Raw genomic sequence first — 7,769 nt, 5'->3', positions numbered from 1 at the left:
AGGGCAATGAATGTACAAATGCGCCTTACATAATTGATGTATGTATGGATTGTGATAAGAGTTGTATGAGCCCCTAATAAAATGATTTTTTAAAAAAAGAAGAGCGTTTTCATCTAGTCACTGCCTTAATAAAATTGAGGGGAAGTTTCATTCGGATGTGACCAACTTTTAGTACAGATTGACACTGTGCACAAGCTAGCTCATTTCTTCTGCTCAATCAGAATCCTGTAACTGGTTCTTGGAACTTTTGGGCTATCTCATGCCAATTACAGGGACCACCAGGGAAGTGCCCACATTAGATTCTTTCAACCAACTTCAGATTCATTCAGCTCTGCACTCACCTTCCTTTGGCCTTCCTGCTTCATCTTCCTGCCACTGGTTCCTTAGCCCAGGCAACTACAAGTCAGAAGAAGCCTCCAAGTGAACACCTGATCCATGGCCTTGAATCAGCTAGAATGAACCTACTTATATAACTATATGAGCCATAGATGTGGTGGAATGGAATTTCTTTATATGGCTCTTTTTCCCAAGCCTCTATAACTCCCACCAAATTATTTGATAGACCTATGCAAATCGGTCTTGGGTAACACCAAGACAGGGGGCTGGCTCTAAGGAAGGGTAAGCCACCTTTGATAAGCCATCTTTGAAGCAGCAGGAGAGAATAGCGAGCCCCCCAAGGACCTTAGAAGAGCTCCTTTAAGATCTCTGTCTGAAGTGATAGAAGCTACTGAGACCAGATACACCAGAGACTGGCATGGAGAATCAGTCAGAGCAAAGAGACGATGCGGCACCTTCTTCTCATCTGGCCTGAGACTACAGAACTGTGGGACAGAATGACAGGTGGACTGTCTTCCTGGTCCATGGAGGAAAAGGCCAAGGGACCACGTGGCTAAGAGACTGAGCAGGGACAGAGAGACTTTGCTGTTGGCTGAGAAGACCAAGGACTATTTGCTAATCTTGCTTTGTGGTAACCTACTGATTTCCCTAATAAACAAACTCTCTTCATTGTGTGTATTGTCTGTCAGTTCTGTTGGCTGTTGAATAAGGAAGATCAAAGAAGAATCGATACACTGGAATTATGGTGCTGGTGAAGACTATTGAAAGTACCATGGACTGCCAAAAGAACAAACAGACCTGTCTTGGGACAACTATACCCAGAATACTCCTTAAAGGCAAGATGGCAGGACCTCATCTCATGTACTTTGGACATGTTGTCAGGAGAGACTAGTCCCTGGAGAAGGACATCGTGCTTGGTCAAGTAGACAGGCAGAGAAAAGGAGGAAGACCCTCGATGAGATGGATCGCTACAGTGGCTGCAACAGGGCACTCACATATAACAAGTGTGAGGATGACTCGGGACCCAGACGGGTTTCCTTCTGTTGTGCATAGGGTTGCTATGGGGTGGGCCCACCGGAGGACATCTGACAACGACAACACGCATGTGCTTGGCATCTCCTTCAGGAATGCGGTGTCTTTGTTATAAGATAAGAGTAGTGTAAGGTATGTCCTAAATCAATTTCTTTTGAGTTAAAAAGAGGTCAAACAAACCAGTGAAGGAAGCAGAGACCGGGAAGGAGATGAGAAGCTTCCTTAGGCTAGCCCAGCAGCATAGATCAGGAGGGATGGGGACCTTCCTCCAGAATTGACAAAGAACAAAAGCCTTTTCTAGAGCTAGTTACCTGAATTTGGATACCTCTCATCCTCAAAGCGGAAAATAAATGTGTTTGTTAAAATTACGTACATGGGGTATTTGTTATTGCAGAACTAGATAGCTAAGACATGACCTATCTCTCTGGTAAATGACCTATCTCTCTGGTAAATGGAACCATACTTGGTATACATTTATTGTTATTTGCAACATTATCCTAAAGGAAATATTTAAATAACATTTGGGGCATTCTAGAAATTTAAGAATCACTGTATTCATGGAAAATTGTGATTTAAAAAATAATGTATAGAATTGCATGCATGTAAATAATGTTTCCAAATTGTAAAAACAAAAACATTTTTAAAATGTGGTGGCATCTAAAACACTAAATTCTACTTTCAATAGATTTGCAGGCCACATTTTGTAACACTCATGTTACCTTCCAGACTAAAGGAGCCCCAATGGTGCAGTGTTTAAGTGCCTGGTTGCTAGTGGAAAGATTAGTGGTTCAAACCCACCATTCACTGGGGAAATGATGCAGGACCTTGCCTCCATAGACATTACAACATTAGAACTCAGATGAGGTAGTCTGTTCTTATTCGGTTCTGCCCACTGAATTCTGACTCACAGCACCTATGCAAAATGGAATGAAACACTGCCGGTCCTGCTCTGTCCTCAAATTGCTATGTTTGAGCCCATTCTTGCAGACTCTAGCTTTTCCTTACCTTTCTACTTTTCCCAGTGTGATAGCTTTCTCCAAGGACTGGCCTTTCCTGATAGCATGTCCAAAGCCTGTGAGATTAAGTCTCCCCATCCTTGATGCTAAGGAGCATCCTGGCAGTATTTCTCCCAAGGCGGATTTGTTGTTCTTCTAGGAGTCCACGATACTTTCAATACACCTTGTCAACACTATAATTCAATGCGTCAACTCTTCTTTGGTCTTCCTAGTTCATGATCTAACTTTCAAGTGCATCTGCGGTGATTAAAAACAGCGTGACTTGGGTCCGGTGCACCTTAGTCTTCAATGTGACCTCTTTGCTCCTCAACACTGTAGAGAGCTCTTTGCTGCATATTTGGCCAGTGCACTACACCTCTTGATTCCTTGACTGCTGCTTCCACGAGTCACTCATTCTGGATTCAAAGAAAATGAAATTCCTGACATCTTTTCTCCATTTATCATGATGTGATCTAGAAGTGGTCCTCTCTGACCTGCAGGGTTGCTGTGAGCGGGAATTAGCTCAATAGCAAGGTCATTTGTTCAGGTGCTTCCAAACTAAAGTAGAATGGTTTGGTTTTTTCCCCTATAGAATCAAGATCAGGAAAGTACATTCAAAGTGATAGAAAATGTTATGGACCGTGAAGGCTGGGGAGTAAGGATTACTTCAAACCCTAAAATCACTCTATATAAATAGGCAACTTCAATGCCAGTTTTTCTTCTTCATAGTTAGAAAGAACAGACTAAATTTAAAAAGCAATAACTTTACCGAGTTTATCTATAATTTTTAGGAGTTTACATAGCATATAAAATATATAAAAAAACTTGCTACCAGACTGCAATAAACAGCCATGGAGGGTCATACTGACCTCCTCTAATTTCCCCATTGCCCAGAGGTGGGGTCACACAAGCCCCCTTGCTCCATGACCTATTCTGACATCAGCCGTTCCTGGCACACCACTCTATAGCTATGTTGCATACGATAATTCATTGCAATGGCCACACAGAACTTACAGACAATACTCACAATCAAGGAGGTTTATTAGGGAAGTTAATCGGTGACCACAAGTCAGGCTGAGCAAAGAGTAAGGGCTCCTCAGCCAACAGCCAAGTCTCTCTCCATTTCTCAGCCACAGGGTAGCCAATTCTCAGGTTCTTAAGTGTCTCAGCCACGTGATCCCTTGGCCTTTGTCTCTTTGGGCCAGGAAGCCAGTCCCGATTATCAGTCTGCCCCCCAGTTCCATAGTCTAGGGACAGAGAAGAAGGTACCCCAAAGTCTCCATGTTGCCCCTCTGAGTCTCTGTGCCACATCCTGTGAGGCCTGGGGTCTCAGAGGCCTCAGCCACTGCAGACAGCAAGCTTGACCTTGACTCATTCAAGGTCCTTGGGTTCCTCTCTTGACTTCGAAGCTGGTTCATTCTTATAGCCCGGAGGGTGGGAACACAGACTGATCAATCCCTTCTCTGATTGGTACACCCACCCTGTTGGTATAGTCTCACCCAATTCACTTTTTCTACTAAGAACCACGCTAAGGTATTTTACTCCATCACTCAAACTGGTTGATGGTTACACTACGATTACTGTTAGGATATATGTTTTGGCAAAATATAGAACCTTTAACCCAGTCCCCCAGCAAAACAAACAGATCTCTTACTTTTCAGTTTTGATAAAGTATTTGTAATACTTGGCACCAAATACTATTTTAAAAGTGCTTTTAGAACCTGGGTGTTAAGATTGCTTCCAAACAATACAGAGCTCAGAATGAGATTTTTCTTTCCTATTGTAAAAAGATAAATGTATGGCCGGATCAATACCAGGCCGGCTTCTAGCAGCAAGTGACCCTGAATCTCTCCCACCCATGCAGAGCTGGCCAGAACTGGCTGAAACAACTAGCAGCGAGTGACCTTGAATCTCCCACACACACCTGCGGAGCTGACCAGAGCTGGCTACGTAACCTGTCAGCAGCTTTGCAAGTTCTTTTCTTTCTTTTACTCATGCCCATTTTGCTCACGCCCGTTTTGTTCACTGCCCATTTGGCTCAGTGCCTGCTTTGTTCCCGCCCACTGCTCTGCACCCAGCACGAATACACCTGGAACCAGGAAGGAACCTTATATTCCAGAAACCCCAACATACCTGTCCATATATAAGCATTATCCCTGTAGCCTGCAGTGCGACTCCCCCAGCCCAGACGTTGTGGACTGTGGGACTTCACCCAGGCTGGATTTTTTCATCCTAATAAAGCCTGTTTGTTCTAATTCGACTGATTTGGTCTCTGGCGCCTCTCGACTACCTTACAATAAAGACTTTATCAAGCCCATCAAGTCACTTTCCAGAGCCAAATCACTCGTTTCCTTCGCCTTTCAAATTTTCAATATATTTCTAGTGAACGATTGCTCCATTCACTGCATTAGACCCAGAATTTAATCTTTTTTCTTCCGAAACGGATTTTCTTCATTTTAACAACAGAGACTTTTTCATTCCTGTCCTAGTTACTTACCCTTCAGTCTGGAGGTAACTATAATTTTACTACCTTTATTCCCATTGTGTTAGATACCATTTGAAAACAAACCTGGTCACCAACTGGAAGCTGTCGGAATAACGGACGACCAATGAAAGGGGAGCCAACAGAGGCTATGAAATCAGTGTTTGCTGCAGACACAGCGACTCAGCCACTAATACTTGCACTGAGCATGGACTCAAAGGTAGGTTTCAGAGTTGGGCAACTTAATAGTAGGTAAAAAAAGGGAAGGCTTAAGGTATGCCTGCGGGAAGTTGTTTACATCAAGAAGTTAGAGTTGGGTAACTAAGAGCAGGGCATCATAGGTGTTTGGTTTGGGGAGAGTATTTTAATTTCTCTGCTTGGTCAGGAGTTGGAACCAAAGGCAACAGCTAGGAAAACTGGCATTTACTGAGTGCTGACCATTCTGGGCTAATTGCTACAGAGATTAGGTGTAAAGATTCTATTGTCCTATCTGTTTCTCTGTCTCCTATTTTGGTTAGTATCTCACTTGCAGGAAGTTGGTCAGTTCACGGAAGTCTAGAAATAAAGACCTTCACAGTTTAGGGAGCGTTAATCATCTCCATAGGCAACAGTGTTGCAAAGGCTTATCAACTGTTGTGTTGTGTCATCTTGACAATCATATGATGAAGAGCCCTTATCTAAAAGCAATTAAAATTGTAGGTAGAATGTAACGAACCAAGATCAGGATCACTAAGACGAAAGCAAGGACACTTAATAGTTCATATTAGAATCAGGGAACCAGAACCTCAATTGTCCAACCCAGGTAAGTAATACAAGCTTCGTAGGTCATCAACCTTAGAGAAACAAGTGTTTTGGGGTTTTCTTTTTCCTTATATAAATGTATAGCCCCTTGGCTCTGACTGTTTCATTGATCTAAATGCGAGAAGAAGAATTAACAATGACACGGGCAGGGCATCTTAATGACTGTAGACGCAATTGTACAGTGACAATAAGTAAAGATTATAGTAAAGTCATAGATGATAAGAGAGATAGAAGAGAGTAAAATGAAGGAGTCAAACACATTTCATAGTAGCATGCTCACCTTAGCTCCTCTTGATGGTACAGGGCAGGAGAGCGGGCAGGAGAGAGGGGGAGGGGAAGGAGGACAAGGGGAGAGGGGACAGGGAGAGAGAGCTCTTTATTTCTAACCAAGCTTATATATCTTTTGGGGGTGTGCAAGCCCCTTAATTACAGGTAAGGACATACGTCACAGGAAGGGGTTGTGCTATAGGTAATACATTAATGAGAGGGGGACAATCTAAGGGTATACACACAATAGGAAAGGGAAGGATTGGGTGTATACATGTGACAAGATGGGCGGATCCTAGATTCAGGGAGGCAGCCTAATTTTGGATGTCACTGAGTAGGTTTGACCTGTTCTCTGGCTTTCCATAGAAACCATTATCAGTAGGGTGTGAACCCCACCTACAGTGGACCAGACTAGACTGATGGCTGAAAGCCTTCATGGAGAAGTAACCCATTGTCCTTAATAGCAGGGAGTGGGCTCCACCTATGGTAGGACCAGACAGTAGTCTGAAGGCTGAATGCATCTGACCTCCCACCATGTGCTGGCAAATAGCCTCTAATGTTTCCCATATCTTTGGGGGAGACAAAGCTGGGGAAAAGTCTTCTTATATCCCCCATGTCCTGGCCACAAAGGAAGTAATAACCAGTAGGAACATTTGGAGATCCTAGAAAAAGAATCCAGTCATGACAAGAGGTTGGAACAAAGGCCTTAATTGGATCACATATTTGGAAATGTATTAATCACTTCCAGATAATTGGAGTTAGAAAATGTGGCCCATTTCCCTACAAACATTGTTGGATTTAAATTTAGAATTACCTAAGGTCTTCTCAATAGACTGTCACCATTGTTTCTCTTTCTGGAAGTCAGAGATCCTAGCAAAATCACAGATTGATTTTTCCAATTTTGTCCATATAAGTGCAGGTAGAAATGCCATTGGCTATAATTCCCTGTAACCTTCTTTTCTCACTTTAAGAATAATGTAGAAGCTTAAATAAACATTGGTAGGATCTTTTGAGCTGCAGTAGATTCTTCTCTGGATTAATTTTCATATTCTAGTAGAATGTTTAGTCTGTAGAGTGTTAGGTATGATGTCAAAGTATTTATCTGGAGAATAAATAAAATATAAAGGATAAGGTAAAGGTATATTTGAGATGAATTTGATTATGAATAAAGGGATCATCTGAGATCAAGAAATTGTCCCTCTGGTGTGTATTTAATATTCCATTTGCAAAGTGAGCCTGTCCTGTTAATTCCAGGGAACATGTCTCAATTTAGGAAGGACTATTTTCCACTGAAGGGTCAAATCTGACAAACAGCATTTTAGAGTGAATATCATAAAACATAAACAAAGCCAGAAGGAAATGATAAAAGACTGGCTTGATTCCACCAAAGACACAATTGAGGATCACTATCAAAACCCAGGCACCAAACTGAGGATAAATAGCTAGGGCCCTTCTAGTCATAATCCCTTATGTAATGTATGATCAATCTAGCCTCCTCACTTGTGGTTATAATCCCATTTGGGAAGAAATTTTCTGCTATGCTAATGGCTCGCATTACAGTAAGATGTATTTTGAGTCCCCCTCCCCCTTAGTAGAGTGTGTGAATTAAGTCCTACTCTTTGTGTCCTTGGGGATATGGTTTGCTGAAAGACAAAAATCCTACCTTCATCAAAAACATTCCCCTGTGCATAAGAGCCATTTCAGAAGCAGAGAGAAAAATTCCAGGATCATCAAGGAAGAAGAGCCATCAACGTTGCATGTTCGAGGTCTCTGCAGTGTGGGAGGCCAAGAGCAGAAGAACTGGGGGCTGTGGCACCGAGACTGAGGCTGAGCAAAGAGTCAGCCTGCGACCAGAA

The sequence above is a fragment of the Echinops telfairi genome, unplaced genomic scaffold (genome assembly GCF_000313985.2).
Source record: "Echinops telfairi isolate 266 unplaced genomic scaffold, ASM31398v2 ScPeMD7_7468;HRSCAF=8506_0, whole genome shotgun sequence".
Lineage (NCBI taxonomy): Eukaryota > Metazoa > Chordata > Mammalia > Afrosoricida > Tenrecidae > Echinops > Echinops telfairi.
Note: the sequence above shows the minus strand (reverse complement) of the source record.